We start from the raw sequence: 16479 nt of genomic DNA on the forward strand, positions 1-16479 counted from the left end.
TACTGTAGAAAAGCTCCGCCATGAGGAGAAGGCCTCTGAGGGCAAGCCATGTGGTCAAGGTCCTTAGCGTCAGGAAGTGATGTTTGCTCGTGGGTACTGTCTGTCAAGGCTACCAGCCAATCAACTTGAGGAGCCTCCCATTTCTGGGAGGAGGACATGAAGTAGGAAGCAGATGCTGGAGGAAGGGTTGTTTTTTTTTTTGGTTCCTGACCTCATCATGGTGGGTCTGATGATAGGGTTTCTTAGAAATACTTAGATTTTTACCTTTCTCTCTGATCCTTAAATACTCTTGCTAAAGCTTTTAATTTATTGGCGACCACTCATTAGATTTTAGATAATATATCTAGAATTTTAGCCCCTTACAGGGAAGAGGAGGGAAGGAAGGGTGGAAGAAAAACTTGGAACTAAAAATCCTATTAAAACAAATGTTAAAAACTATTCTTATATGTAACTGGAAAATAATAAAATACTTTAAAAATGTATCATACACAACAATGATACTAAATGTATGTGCTCCAAATAGCATGCCATCTTAATTCTTTTTTTTTTTTTTTTTTTTTTTTTTGCTTCTCAACTAAAAGGGGATTTTATTGATATCACAGCCCCATTAAACCCAGGAACAAGGCCTTGTTACAGCATACTACTAAAGAGCACTTTAGTCAGGGGAGCCAAACCAGAATCGGTCCGGAGGCTGGTCTTTGTTTGATCTTCTTGGGGCGCAGATTGTTGGTGTGGCCGCACTTCTTCTTATGGCAGTTTACAGTGCGGGGGTGCAGGTGGGCATAACACTTGCGGCAGATCATCTTGTCACAGTTGTACTTCTGAGCCAGCTGGCGAAGGGAACGCTCGATGATACCCCCCGCAGACGCAGCACCAAGTGCAGAGTGGACTCTTTCTGGATGTTGTAGTCAGAGAGAGTCCGGCCATCTTCTAGCTGTTTTCCAGCAAAAATCAGATGTTGTTGATCTGGTGGGATACCTTCCTTGTCCTGGATTTTGGCTTTGACATTCTCGATAGTATCACTGGGTTCAACCTCAAGAGTGATGGTCTTGCCCGTCAGGGTCTTCACGAAGATCTGCATCTCTGCAACGCTGCGCCCGCTCGGCCGCCTCGCTGAAGAGAAAGAGGCCACTGGAATGCCATCTTAATTCTTAAAGAAAAAGTTAATTGCCTTACAGGAGGAAACAATAAAATCATAATAGTGACAAGTCAATTTATGCTCTCAGACCTAGGTAAATCTAAGCATATTTCTTGAGAAAAAGTTAAGGAGAAGAATAGAATTTAAGAAAAGTTAAATGTCAAAGACCTCTTTAAAATATTGAATGGAAATAGAAAAGAGTTTACCTATCTTGCCTGAACACAGCACCTTCACAAAATTGAACATGTATTAGGGCACAAAAACCTCACAAACAAATGCAGAAAAGCAGACATTCTAAAATACAGATTTTCTGACCATAATGCAATAAAATTATATTCAGTAAAGAGTTTTTGAAATGTAGATTAAAAATTAATTGGAAACAATAACTTAATCCTAAAGGATGGGTGGGTCACCGAAGAAATCATAGGAACAATAATTTCATTAAAAGTAATGAGAACAATGAGACAAAATGCCAAAACTTGTGGAATGGAGCCAAAGCAATATGTAGTGGAAAATTTATATTTATAAACTCATTTTAATCAATAAAAGAAAGAACACTTCAAAGAATTAGGCATATAACTAAAAAAAAAACCACTTAGGAAATGAATAAATTTAAAATTTCCAATTAAACACCAAAAATATAAATCTTCAAAATTAAAGAAGAAAAAACCCCAATGAATTAATAAATAAAACTAGGAGTTGGTTTAAAAAAACTAATAAATTATATAAGGCATTAGCTAATTTGATTTTAAAAAAAGAAAAAGGAATTACCAATACAAAAATGAATTAAGGGGGCAGCTAGGTGGTATAGTGGATAAAGCACTGGCCCTGAATTCAGGAGGATCTGAGTTCAAATCTGGCTTCTGATACTTGATACTTACTAGCTGTGTGACCTTGGGCAAGTCACTTAACCCTCATTACCCTCCCCCCAAAAGCCTTTGATTAGAAAAAATGAATTAAAACCAACGAAGAAGAAACAAAAGCTATTATTAGAAGTTCTTTTGCCCACATACATGCCTATAAAACTGATAATCTAAATGAAATGGATGAATATTTTAAAAATATAAATTGTACAGATTAATAGAACATAGAATAAATATTTAAATAATCTTCTCTTAGAAAAAGAAATTGAACAAGTTATAAATGAACTCCCAAAGAAAAAAAAAAGCCACCCTGATGGATTTATAAGTGAATTTTATCAAACATTTAAAGAACAATTAATTCTAATACTCCATATATTCCCTGAAAAAATAAGTAGAGATCCTAATAAGCTCCTTCTATGACACAAATATGGTCTTCATGCCTAAACCAGGAGGGGTCGAAACAGAGAAAGAAAACTACTGACCAATTTCACTAATGAATATTGCTGCAAAATTTTTAATTAAAATGTTAGCAAGGAAACTGTAGTAATGTATCACAAAGATCATCTACCATGTCTAGGCTGGATTGATATCAGGAATGCAAGGTTTTTTGCATATTAGGAAAACTGTAAACATAATTGACCATATAAATGATAAAATCAATGAAAATCATATTATTGTTTTGATGACCAATGAATAAAAACCTTTTAACAAAATGCAGCAATCATTCCTGTTAAAACTACCATAAAACATAGGAAAAACCAGTTTTCCTAAAAATAATAAGTAATAGCTATCTAAAACCAAGAGCAGACAGTTAGGTGATGCAATAGATAGAACACTAAGTTTGAAATCAGTAAGACTGATCTTCATGAGTTCAAATATGGCTTCAGACACTTACTAGCTGTGTGACCCTGGGCAAGTCACTTAACCCTGTTTGCTTTGGTTTTCTTATCTGTAAAATGATCTGGAGAAGCAAATGGCAAATAACTTTAGTATGTTTGCTAAGAAAACCCAAAATGGGGTCACAAAGAGTTGGACATGATTGAAATGACTAAACAACAACAAAACCCAAGAACAACCATTATCTGTAGTGGAAATAAGATAGAAGCCCCTTGGTGGTCTCTGTGTCCCCCTCTGCATTTCCTCTTATTAGATTGCAAACTTCTTGAGGTCAGGGAATATCTTTTTCTTATTTGTATCTCCAGTGCTCAACACTTTAGATACTGCTCAACACAGCGCCTTGCCCAGAGTAGGTACTTAATAAATAATTTTTGAATTATTGCTATTTCTTCCAGTTCCCTTGAAATTTTCTGTATCACAGCACATTAAGGGGAAACTTCTCATGAACTTGGTCTGGAATGTTTGATATGAAAATAACTTTTAAAAATTCACAATAAAAGCCTCATCTGACAAATCTGACTGGAAACAGTCAATGTGAGTTGTATTTTCCAATATTAGGTAGGGTAGCATCCCTGGATATTTGTGTCTTATGTGCATAGGAGATATTTTTAATCCAGGCTGTTTTGGCTGAACAATGCTTGCAGGCTGAGAGCCTGCTGTCTCAGACACTGAGCAGCTAGCAATGACAGGCTTGATCCAAGCAGGAATAGCTGGGGGCCCCCAATTCCCTGTTGTCTAGTCTCAGAGAGGAACTGCCCATCTCCAGAGCTTCCCTTGGAGGAAGTTACCCACTGGCTCTCCGGGAAACCCTTCCCATCACAGGCCTTTGCTCTTCTAACAACTTTTCTTTCTTCTTCAGAAAAATGTTGTTTTTGTGGATTTAATCTCATCTAGGTCACAGGATCCCTTCAGGAACTCCAGCAGTTTGGATACTTGGAGGACATGAGGCTAACCCTACAAATAGATGGAATAAAGTCATTTACAACCAAACATAGAATGATTTGAAGGGCAACAAATAGGACTTCTCTTCACTAGGAATACCTTACCTCTGTCCCTAAGAATACTAATATTGGGCAAGTCATTTCCTGTGTCTGAGTCTCAGTTTTTCCATTTGTAAAGTGTGACTGTAGAATTAGACAAGATCCCAATCCATTTTAGTATTTTACAAAATCTATGACCTCTTCCCCCAAGGGTCTATCATAATGCCTGAACTTTGGGTTAAGACTTAATATCACCTATAAATGCAACTATCTTAGGAAGCCATATAAGGTCTTTAACCCTGACTGTGAATTTATTTGTTTTATCCTTCCCTCCCTGACAGCTCATTTGAGTATAAAAAAGCAACAAATAATTGGGATACATTTTAAAGAGACCCCAAAATGATTGTTTCCCAGAATTATTTCTCTGCTATGGGCTTCCAGGTCAGGTAGGTCAGAAACACTTGGAGATAGAGTAGTTGGTACCCCACAGATTTGTATTTTTAAGAGATTCCAATAAGTTCTCTTCTCAGTCCAACAAGTATTTCTTTTTCCTTTTCCTTTGTTTGTTTGTTTGTTTCTTTCCTTCTCTCTCTCTCTCTTTCTGGGGCAATGAGGGTTAAGTGACTTGCCCAGGGTCACACAGCCTGTAAATGTCAAGTGTCTGAGGCTGGATTTGAACTCAGGTCCTCCTGAATCTAGGGTTGGTGCTTTATCCACTGCTCCACTTTGCTGCCCCCCAACAATTATTTCTTCCAATTGTTTATCTTTGCTGTGATATTTTGAGTGATCTTTGATTTTACCTACTCACCAAGACCAATTACAAATCTTCCACATCTTCAAATCTTGTACTGCACTTGACCATATTGTTAATGATCATAATAAATTGGTTAAGTGACTTGCCCAATGTCACAGTTAGTAAATGTTTAAGACAGAATTTTAGCTTAAATCTTCCTGACTTTAGACACAGTGCTCTATGCATCTAGCTGTCACTAATTGTTCATTGGTTTACCCAGATGAGCAGAGACTTGCACCATTTTCTTTTTTTGTATCTCTAGAGCACCAATAAAACACTTAGGCTGTCATCCATACACACTTTTTTTTCATCAAGCATATCTTCAATTATGCCTTAAAAAAACAACCCTCCAATGTTCTTCAATTCATTTCATTCTAAATTAATTCCAAACTCATTCAACAAACATTCAACGTAAATATTTATGCAAAGAGGTGGACTTGGAGTTGCTTTACACTGTCACTATGACCACTGACAGATCACTTAACCTTTCTGTCCCTTAGTTTCTTCATGGAGAAAATGAAGTATCTTTCATACTAAAGTGTTCATGACTTACAATACTTCAGTGCATTGTCTTTTTCAATGGCACTTTTATATGAATGAGATAAAATGCAGCATATCCTAAAGTGAACATTGGTAGAGGCTCTAGACCAGAGAAATAAAATCTAAAATGGAGATATTAATATGCTTCACCTATTTACTGAGTTTATTATGAGACAAGTACTCCTGAAAGCTCAAAGCACTTATATAAATGAGTCACTATTATGGTCCCTGTGCTAGGCACAAGTTGTCAGTGGTGACATGCCACAATCTGTTTAGGTCCATCAAGCATTTTTTCTATTGATCTTTGAGTTGGTAGTGATTTTAATTGACATGAAATCTTCGTGGTACCTGATCAATAGTCTTATAACATCACAGAGAGAATGCTATTTAAGAAATTGACTTTTGCAAAGGGAGGCAATTTGGGACACTTGAAGGTACTGCAGTTTCTTGCAGGCAATTCAGTTGAATCTCCTGTTTTCTGTGACATTGCCTAAAATTTTATGACCTTTGAATTGAAGGTCCCCATTAAAGCACCCTTGGAAAATCCATGAAGCCATTGTTGATAAAGGATTCCTCAGTGTGAATTGTTTTTATTTGAAATTAAGATTGGTCTGGGAGTCCTAAGACCTGAATTCTAGTGTTGGCTCTGTTGCCAGATAGACCTCTGACCTTGTACCCAGCATTTCCCCTCTCCAAGTCTCAGTTCTATTACTTATACAATTAGGTAGTTAGCACAAATGACCTCCAAGATTCTTTGCACCTCTAAAATATATGGTTCTGGGAAATTCTTTCCTTTTGACAACTCCAACTAAGAGCATGTTTTGGTCAGGGTTAGGGAGGAAGAAAGAGGTCTAGAAGACAGGGCATTCTGCCCATGGAAAGGCAGATTCTGAGTACTATGAGAATACTTGGTGCTTGGAGATAAGAGAGCAACATGAAGGAGGAAAAGAGAGACGAAGTGTGCCAGTTCTGCCTAACTCACAGCCAGACTCATGGCCATGCATTATAATTATATGACAGGAGGCCAGGGGGAGCACAGCATACAGCTTCCCATAGTTTTCCTTTGGCTGATAAGGAAGATAAACACTCGGCCCTGCTTCAAAATCCCCTTTGTCGTTTCCTGCCTCAGCCAGGCAGGACAGCGTTCAAACTTGAAGAGACAATGATCGGCATTCTCAGGGAAGTGTTGGACTGTACAAAACAAGGAAGCCCCCACACCGAGGTATGAGCAGGCACTTCCGGACAATGCCGACCTACCTCAAAAGGAATCATAGATTTTCTGAGATTCACTCCTGGAGGGAGGCAGATGCAGTTTATTTGTGTAGGCAAGGTCAGTTGGTGCTGTGCAAAATGGTGTCATTGGATGGAGTTGGCCTTTGGGTCAGCCCATTTCCCTTTTTGACAACCACCTCCCCATATTTGTGCCCCTTTCCAATCCCCATCCCCAGTCATCCTGTGACCCACTGCCATTTGCTAATGATCTGGTACAGTGATTTAGATGCCAAGAATTATTTTTCTGACTTTTCATTAAAATTGCCACTCTCTTAGTGTGTTTTTTTTTTAATATCTAGTCAACTGTCAACAATGCTGTGTAACAGAAAGCATTGCATTTGCTGTCCAGAGACTTGAAAGTGATGCTTGCTGTGCCTGTGTGACTTTGGGCAGGTTATTTCCCATCCCTGGGCCTCGATATCCTCAACTTCAAGAGGGAAGAGGGGTTGGACTAGATGACCTTTAAGACCATTTCAGCCTACATTGTAATAAGGTATTTTTTCTATTGATTTCTATTGATTCTACGATTTCCTTGATATGTGGATGTCCTTTACCACTATAGTACCTTCTCAGCAACTTATAGTCTTAAGGAGTTGCCTGGGACATTGAGAGACTAAGTGATGTTCCTAGAGTCAAGTAGCCAATATGTGTCAAAGGTCCAATTAAAAACAATTAATTTAATCTAATTTAAATTTTTAATTTTTTCCCAATTACATGTGAAGAATTTTTTAAATTCCAAATTTTTCTCCCACCCTCCCTTCACTCTCCCTACCGAAGGCCAGCAAGCAATTTGATATAGGTTATACATTACAATCATGTCAAACATATTTCCACATTAGTCATGTTGTAAGAGAAGAATGAGAACAAAAGGAAAAAAATGGAGGAAAGAATAAAGAAGAACAATAATAAAAAAGCAACAACAAAAGTGAAAATAGTATGCTTCAATATGCATTCAGACTCCATGGTTCTTTTTCTGAAGGTGGAGAGCATTTTCCACCATAAGTCTTTTGGCATTGTCTTGGATCATTGTATTGCTGAGAAGAGTTAAGTCTATTATGCAATGTTGTTGACTGTGTACAATGTTCTCTTGGTACTGCTCATTTTACCCAGCATCAATTCATGGAAGTCCTTCCAGGTTTTTCTGAAATCCATCTACTTATCATTTCTTACAGCACAATAGTATTCCATTACATTCATATACCATAACTTAGCCATTCCCCAATTGATGGGCCTCTCCTCAGTTTCCAATTCTTTGCTACCACAAAAATAGCAGCTATAAATATTTTTGTACATGTGGGTCCTTTTACCTCTTCTATGATCTCTTTTGGATAGAGACCTAGTAGTGGTATTACTGGGTCAAAGAGTATGAACAGTCCCATAGCCCTTTGTGTATAGTTCCAAATTGCTCTCCAGAATGGTTGGGTTAGTTTACAACTTCACAATTTTCCCACATCTTCTCCAACATTTATAATTTTCCTTTTTTGTCATATTACCCAATTGGATAAGTGTGAGGTGGTACCTCAGAGTGGTTTTAATTTGCATTTATCTAATCAGTAGTGATTGAGAACTTTTTTCATATGACTGTAGATAGCTTTAATTTCATCATCTGAAAACTGCCTGTTCTTATCCGTTGACCATTTCTCAATTGCAGAATGACTTGTATTCTTATATATTTGATTCAGTTCTCTATATATTTTAGATATGAGGCCTTTATCAGAAACACCATATGTAAAAATTGTCTCCCAGCTTTCTGCCTTCCTTCTAATCTTGTTTGCATTGGTTTTGTTTGTGCAAACCCTTTTTTTTTTTTTTTTTTTTTTTTTTTAGTGAGGCAATTGGGGTTAAGTGACTTGCCCAGGGTCACACAGCTAGTAAGTGTTAAGTGTCTGAGGCCGGATTTGAACTCAGGTACTCCTGACTCCAGGGCCGGTGCTCTATCCACTGCGCCACCTAGCTGCCCCTGTGCAAACCCTTTTAAATTTAATGTAGCCAAAATGATCCATGCTGCATTTCATAATGTTCTCTATCTCATCTTTGGTCACAAATTCTTCCCCCTTCCACAATTCTGACAAGTAAATGATTCCTTCCTTTTCTAATTTGCCTATGGTATCACCCTTTATGTCTAGACCTTGTATCAGAGGTACAATTTGAACTCTATTCATCCTGTCTCCCTCAATAGACACTATGACATTAAGCCTCCAGGCTAATTAATACTAAAGTGTTCTTAACTTCCAGTAGTTCACTGCACTGTCCCTCTAAAAGGCATTTTTATTTGAACAGGTAAAAATGCAATTTATCCTAAAGTTAACCATGGTGAAGTCCCCAGACCAGAGAAATAATTTTATGGGCTTCTCCTTAATGCAAAAATAATCCCCCAAATCTCCCCTTGGAATAAAGTCTTCATTTTCCTCATGAAATATTCAGATGTATATTGTTAATTCCATCTGGAACTGGAGCCTAGGAGGGCAAGCAAAGTGTTTCATTATCATCAACAGCAGTTGTATTAAATGATCTACTACATGCCCAGTCTAGTGGGAGATACAGGATAAGGAGAAGGCAGAGCCGTGTCCTAAGGTTACTTGTATCATTGAAGAAACACGGCTTCCAAGAATGAATTAGAGAAAAGGACAAAACATTATAGAAGCAAGTAATAAAGGAGTGACACAGAAAGGTCATACTATGGGAGCCCAGAGAAAGGGGAAATCTGTATGCACTTGAGTAGCCTGGTAAGATTCGATGAGAGAAATGGGACTTCAAATTGGGTCCTGAAGGTTGGGTAGAGTTTGACTTGGAGAGAGGGAAAAGACTTCACTGGGCCTGGAAGACTGTGGCATGAGGCTCTGTGGATCAGAACAAAGCAAGGGATGCTGGGGTTTGTATATCTGCTAGTTGTTTTACTCAGGGAGCAGGATGCCTGAACTTGCTAACAGCTTGACCAGTCAGCTTAAGTCCTGTTTCCTCCATGAACCATTCCCTGACTCCACAGTGACCTTTCACTTCTCTGAAGTCTTCCTGCACTTGTGTTCTGAATCATCCAATTGAGCTCTGGAATATATACTATCTTCTGCTATTTCACTCATGTGTTGTATTTGTTAGCCTTGTATCCCCAGATGGAATGACAATGTAGTACAGCAGGAAGTGCACTCAATTTGGAATCAGAGGATGTAGGTTCAAAACCTAGCTCTGTCACTTATTTGCTGTGTGACTTTGGGCAAGTCACTTATCCTCTATATGCTTCAATTTTCTCATCTATAAAATGAGGAAATTGGACTAGACAGCCTCTAAGATCCCTTTCAGTTCTAAATTTATGCTACAGGGCAGTATCTTTGCCCACCCTCACTTCAGTGCTTCTTCTTTCCTTGTAACTCCCACAGCAGAATCTGATAAAAATTTGTTCATAGACATAATTTTCATCCTCTTGGAGGCTCTTTCATCTCCCTGGGCTAAGCATACCTTAGCCATAATGGCTCTCAGAGCTTTGGTTAGCCAACCATTCATCTGTAATTAGGTATTCACCTTCTATCTCACCCCTTCACCTATGTCTTTATTCCATTCTCCCTAATTTCACCTGCTCTTGTCTCTATCCACTCCTGTTAGTTTTCTATTTTGTTGTTGTTTAGTCATGTTTAACTCTTTGTGACCCCATTTGGGGTTTTCTTGGCAAAGATACTGGAATGGTTTGCCATTTCCTTCCCCAGACCATTTTACAAATGAGAAAGCTAAGGCAAACAAGGTTAAGTGACTTGCCCAGGGTCACACCCTTTAGTAAGTATTTGAACTCATGAAGATTAGGCTTCTTGACTTGAGGCCTGGTACTTTATCCATTGTGCCACCTAGCTTTCCATTATTGATTCATTTATTCAATAGGCACTTAAGTACCTATTATGTGCCGGTGACTAGGCTAGTTATTGAAGATACACAGACAAAAATAAAGCAGTTTCTGCCCTCAGACAGCTTATATTCTGTAAGTCAGAAACAACACATGTACATAAATGCAAAATATATACTGTGATTTCATGGGGAGACCCCTAACATTGGGATCATCAATGGTTTACCTTTTTTGGGGGGGTTGCAAGCTTATCATTTAATTCCATGCTACCTTCTACCTTCTTTTCCCCTAATATTCATTTTTATGTATTTGTAAGCTACAAATTCAACTTCATATTGATCTGAGCCACATAGCCACACACACAATACACGCACACATGAATCTGCTAGGTAGAAGACATAATGCATTGTAAAGCCAATATGGACCACATGAAAGTATCTTAGAGAAAACTCTTCCCTTCTTTTGGTATGAATATTGGACTTTCAAACTTCAATTAGGCAAGGATCTGGTATTTTAGCAGTGTGAGCACTCATTCCAGCAATACTGATCATGACCCCTTCATGCCACAGTAAGTTGTCTTCATGAGTTGTGGCTTAAAAAAATAATTATCCTTAATCAGCTTCCCAGTGCTAAGCCTCTCTGAATTTATCTGGTCCCGTCCTCAGTTAACACACACACACACACACACACACACACACACACACACACATAGTTATCAGGCCCATAGTTAAGTCCTGTCCAACTTCATAGGAAATTGCAAAACTTATTCTTTATTTGGTAAGACCTTTGAGAACCCTAAATTGCAACTAATAAATAGGACTTTAATAAATAGGTGGACTAGTATAAATTGTTGAAAACGAAGTATTCTACCTTTCTTTAATAATAGCTATCATTTATATAATACTTTACATATGTTCATCTTACATACGTATCTCATTTGAGCTTTACAACAACTCTTTGAGGAAGGTTCTGTTATTACTCCCATTTTATAGATGAAGAAATTGAGGCAGGGAGAAGTTAAATGACTTGTGTAAGGTCCCAAAGCTAGGAGTTATCTGAAGCAGGATTATGAACTCAGGTCTCTTTGGCTATAAGGCCAGCATTCTCTCCATTGTGCCAGCTAGACAACTCACTTAAGATCCACTTCCTTTTCCATTAAGGCTACCCTAATCAGCCCAAGGGATAGTACATTCTTTCGCCAATTATGTCCTATAACACTAAAAAAACCCAAAATATGTTTCTCCACCCTCTCTTTGACTCCTTTCTTTTCTCCCTTTCTCCCCTTTCTCCTCTTCCTTCTCCTCTCCCTCCTTTTTCTTTTCCAGTCTGACCTTTTCCTCTACCCAGCATTGAATTCTTTGTTGAGTCAGGGATGCTTAGCTTCATTGTTCTCCCACATCCTTTTTCAGTGCCCCTCTCATCACCTCCTACATTCATTTCTTCTATACCACAATCACTTGGATTCAGTGCATCTATCTGTAGAATGAGACTACAAGGCTGCCTTCTCCATAGAGTGTCCCAAGTTCCCAACTCCCCTTTCACCCCTTTCAAAATGGAACTGAAATGGAGAAACTAGTTCATATGGTAAATAAACAGCTGCTTCTAGATTCATGTGATGCCTGGGCAGGTAACATTTGCATTTTATAGGCCCTTCAAGCAAAAGAGTGACTTTAATGGTACAAACATCAGACTTAAGTTTCATAAAAGGTCAGAAAAGAGGTATTAGGGAATTGTAAGATTTTAGAACTGGAAGGGAACTTCAGAGGTCATGTAGTCCAAAAAGGGGACACTGAGTCTTAGGGAGGTAAAGTTAACTGCCCAAGGCCACACAGCAAATTAACAACTGCACTAAGATTCATTTGTCTTGCTCTTGATCCAGTGCTCCTTGCCAATATTTTAAGTCAGGAATATGTTTTGGCACACTAAATCATCAAACTTACTATGACACTATTGTTCTCCAAAGTGTGGTCATTTTCTAGAGTGTTTTTTTGCTGCAACCAGAGATGGTAAGTAGTTTAACAAGCAGGTGTGGAGCACCTGCTACTCTTCTTCCTGGGTCCAAAACAAATTCTCCTGATGATGCTTTTAGCCATACAACTGGTGCTGTGTTGTGTTGTGTTGCATCATGACCTCCTGCATGAAGTATTTCAGGACAACAATAAGGCTCTTCGAAGAAGTGACTCAAGAAGACAGGAAGAGAAATGAATTTGAAGAATAGTAAGTGGATTACAAGTGGGACATTAGACACAATTTCCTGGCTTTGTGGGATATAAGCTTCTGGAACAGGATCCCAGATGATATTGTGATTTTATATGCATAAAATAATTAATATTTTAACTCCCATTTGTCTACCAGGTTAAAGTTTGCAAAATACTTTTGTTACACAACAATCCTGCAAGGAAGGTATACAAATGTTATTATCCCTCTTTTAGAGATGAGGAAACTCAGCAATATCATCTGAAGGACACTTAAGGATGAACCTGGATGGAAGACAACAGAAGAAAACAAGGAAAAGATCTGCAAAGATTGATACAACAAATTGCTTTCAACATCAAAGATAGTAGAACCAATATACTTGTATGCTAATATCACAACTCAAGGTAAGCTTATAGGGGAGGGAGAAATGTCATTAAAGGAAAAAAAAGATAGGAAAAGAAGCAGGATTGAACCAAGTGTATATAGAGGAGATTCATGTTGGCCATGATGCAATTGTGAAGACATTGAGGGATGTATATGAAAAGATGAAGACATTAAGGTCATGGAGAAAACTCTCTAAGAATAGTAATACAAAAGAAGTCCACTGGGAGAACATTTACAACTACTAACCTATATACCTACTGTGAGATTTAAAATTGGATACAAGAGCATTAAACTCCCCTTTAACCTTTCCCATATATATCTCCCAGACCAGTAAGTGAAAGAAGCCTCTGAGCTTTAGTTAGAGCTTTTATTGTTTGGGAATTAATTAGCCAACAAAACAAGGTGATGTTGATTAGAGGGATAGGAAAATAGAAATACAAATAAATAGTCTTAGATCTAAGCTTAGTCTACATTCCGTATAGAACTCACCAAAATCCAAAACCACCTCTGAGGCTGAGAACCGCATCAAGCACGTGCTATTACGGAGGACCAGGCCGATCACCAAGGACCACGCTATGGAACCTGAGTCAGCATGTGTGTGCCAAGTGAGCCAGTTGAGCGAGCGAGTGAAAAAGAGACCCAACTTCTATTCTCTCCTTGCCTTTAAGCTCACACCCCGGAAGTGGAGTGCTTAGCAGATGCACGGACGGTTCATCACGGTCTCCTCTCCGAAAGGGTGGTCCTTCAAAAACTGGCATCTTTCAGTTATCCTAACCGACTTTTAAAAGCTTTCACTTTTTACCACACTACTCTCCATCTTTATGTTGAGATTTTCTTTAAGAACATTGTATTGGTTTCATCAAGCTCCAGAATATTGCAGAGCCTTCTAGAAGAGATATATAACTGTCCAAAAGAATTTGATCTGGCTATCCATTGTTAAAGATCAAGTGGATGAAAGGTGTTTCTTGCCCACATTATAACATACATTTGAACAGACCAACTATAGAGATTGTCCATCAATAGGTAAATCTAGGTCAGGCAATACAGATGGACAACTGGTTGGATCCAGACTTGAACAAGGAAGGAGAAGAGGGAAGTTTGCTGGACTGCCTTTAGAAAACTTTAAAACTCATTTAATGATTCTACTTTCATTCCTGGGGCAGCTAGGTTAGAGTGGATAGAGTGCCAGGTCTCAAGTCAAAAAGACTAATCTTCCTGGGTTCAAATATGGTTTCAGACACTTACTAGCTGTGTGATCCCAGGCAAATAATTTTTACCCTGTTTCCCTCAGTTTCCTCACCTGTAAAATGAGCTGGAGGAAATGGAAATTATTTTAGTATTTTTGCCAACAAGACTGAAATGACCAAACAACTTCCTGTGAAAGCACAGACCCATCTTGTTAATACAACCATTCTACCAATGCAGGTACATAGTAGCATGATGTATAGAGTATAACAGTATCTGAAGACTCAGGATGATTATCCTTAGAGGATATTAGGTTGGTGCATAGTGGGTTTAAGGTGACTGTAACAAATCTTGAAAATGAAAAACTTCAAAGATCAGGAGCCAAAGATGCCAACTCAAGTCTGTAAGTTAACAAGCATTTATTAAGCACTTTCTGTGTTACTAGGTTCCAGGCATTGTGCTAAGCACTGGGAATAGAAATAGAAGCAGGAAAGAGAAGTCTCTGTTCCCAAGGGATTTATATTTGAATGGAGGAAGACAAGACATAAAAAGGAACTACAAAGGGTAGCAGGGTTGGGAATGAAGGCACCTTGTAAAAGGGCATTGTAAAGTAAGTCTAGGAGAGACATGATTGGCTGGGCCTCCTCCTTAAAATGAAGGTTCTTTTTTATTATTCTTTTGGGGAAAATACTTTTTGTTGTTTAGTTGTTTCAGTTAGTTGTTTTTTTTTTGGCAGAGCAATGAGGGATAAGTGACTTGTCCAGGGTCACATGCTAGTAAGTGTCAAGTGTCTGAGGCCAGATTTGAATTCAGGTCCTCCTGAATCTAGAAAACTCCCTAGGTAAGCTATGGGGACCCAACCCACCAGTTCTAGGGAAGAAAGAGTTCATCCATCTGTATATGCACTCAATTCTGGCTCAATGACCAATTAAAAAGTTTTCTATCATCATACTGCTGAGAGTAAACAGTCCTGTATAAGCTCTAAATTAGGAAGCAAAATGACCCCTCCATTGAGCTTTTCTGGAAATAGGCTTCCCAAACCTTTCCCAAACCTATACTTGTTCTGGGCCTGCACCCTCACTGGGGAGTTCCTGCTTTACAAATGTAATGACATATTTTGTGAGAAAGAAATAATGAATTACTATAAATTCACCGAAATATGTGAAAATTGGTATGAACTGACTCAGAGTGAAATGAACAGAATTGAAAGAAAAATATACACCATGACTATTGCAATTTAAATGTAGGATTTTAGATCTAGCACAGGAACAGACCTTAGAGACCATCTAATCTAATTCTTTTATTTATTTATTTATTTTTTTTGTGAGGCAATTGGGGTTAAGTGACTTGCCCAGGGTCACACAGCTATTAAGTGTCAGGGATCTGAGGCTGGATTTGAACTCAGGTCCTCCTGAATCCAGGGCCAGTGCTCTATCCACTGTGCCACCTAGCTGCCCCTATATAATCCTTTTATAAAACCCCTCACAAAACTGAGGCCCAGGGAGGTAAAGATGAATAAAAGGAACATGAATTCTAAATAGAAGAAAAATAAATCTTGGAATATACCTTTCTTCTTCATGGCAGAAAGGTAGAATACTACATAGCCAAAATTGCTGTATATGTTTTCAGATGTGGTCACTATATCAAGCTTGTTTGTTTAATTGTTCTTCCTTGTTATGAGAGAGTTCAACATTTAGGAAGTATGTTTAAAAAAGATTTTGATGTAAAAAACAAAAATGTCAATAAAACAGTTTTAAAAAGAAAGAAAATGGGGGGAATTATGTTTTGTAAAAAGCTTTATTTTCTTTTTCTATACTTTCTCCCTTATTTTTGTGATATATATGCTTATTGATGACAAATGGGTATGAAGCATCTTTGTGAATGATCACTAGAAATATTAACTAGGAAACAACCTTAACGTATATTAAGATCGTATAAGATGCTGTCAGAGATTCAAGCACAGGGTAAATATTTTTCTATAATCCTTTGATTTTTAAAATTAAGAGAGACAAAAAAAGGAAAGGTGGAAAGCCAGAGGTGTTGCCCTATGATCATAGAGGATGCCCTATACAGAATATAAATGGAAAATAGATTCCCTATAGACCTCAACTTTTTAATAGGAATGACAGTAGGCAGTATTATAGTGTCTCCTCAATTAGATTTAAGGTCACTCAAAAGACAATGGTCTAAGATTGAGACATATTTTTCTGGAAATGGACAATGTAAGAATTTATTTTGTTTTGCAATACATGTTTCTAACAAGGAATTTTGTTTTTCTTTCTTTTTCAATGGGGGAGGAGAGGTAGGAGAAGAGAGAGAAGGCAGATCTCCATTTGAAAATAAGATGAAATTTAATCTTCTTTTTTTTTTTTTAGAATAGAATTTTATTTTCCAAAATATAT

At 37.9% G+C, this 16479-nt stretch overlaps 1 pseudogene; it reads right to left on the reverse strand.

Moving 5' to 3' along the window:
- Positions 1–659: 659 nt before the first annotated feature.
- LOC122747584 lies at positions 660–1105 on the reverse strand (annotated as a pseudogene).
- Positions 1106–16479: the final 15374 nt, after the last annotated feature.

This window comes from Dromiciops gliroides, chromosome 3 (genome assembly GCF_019393635.1).
Source record: "Dromiciops gliroides isolate mDroGli1 chromosome 3, mDroGli1.pri, whole genome shotgun sequence".
NCBI lineage: Eukaryota > Metazoa > Chordata > Mammalia > Microbiotheria > Microbiotheriidae > Dromiciops > Dromiciops gliroides.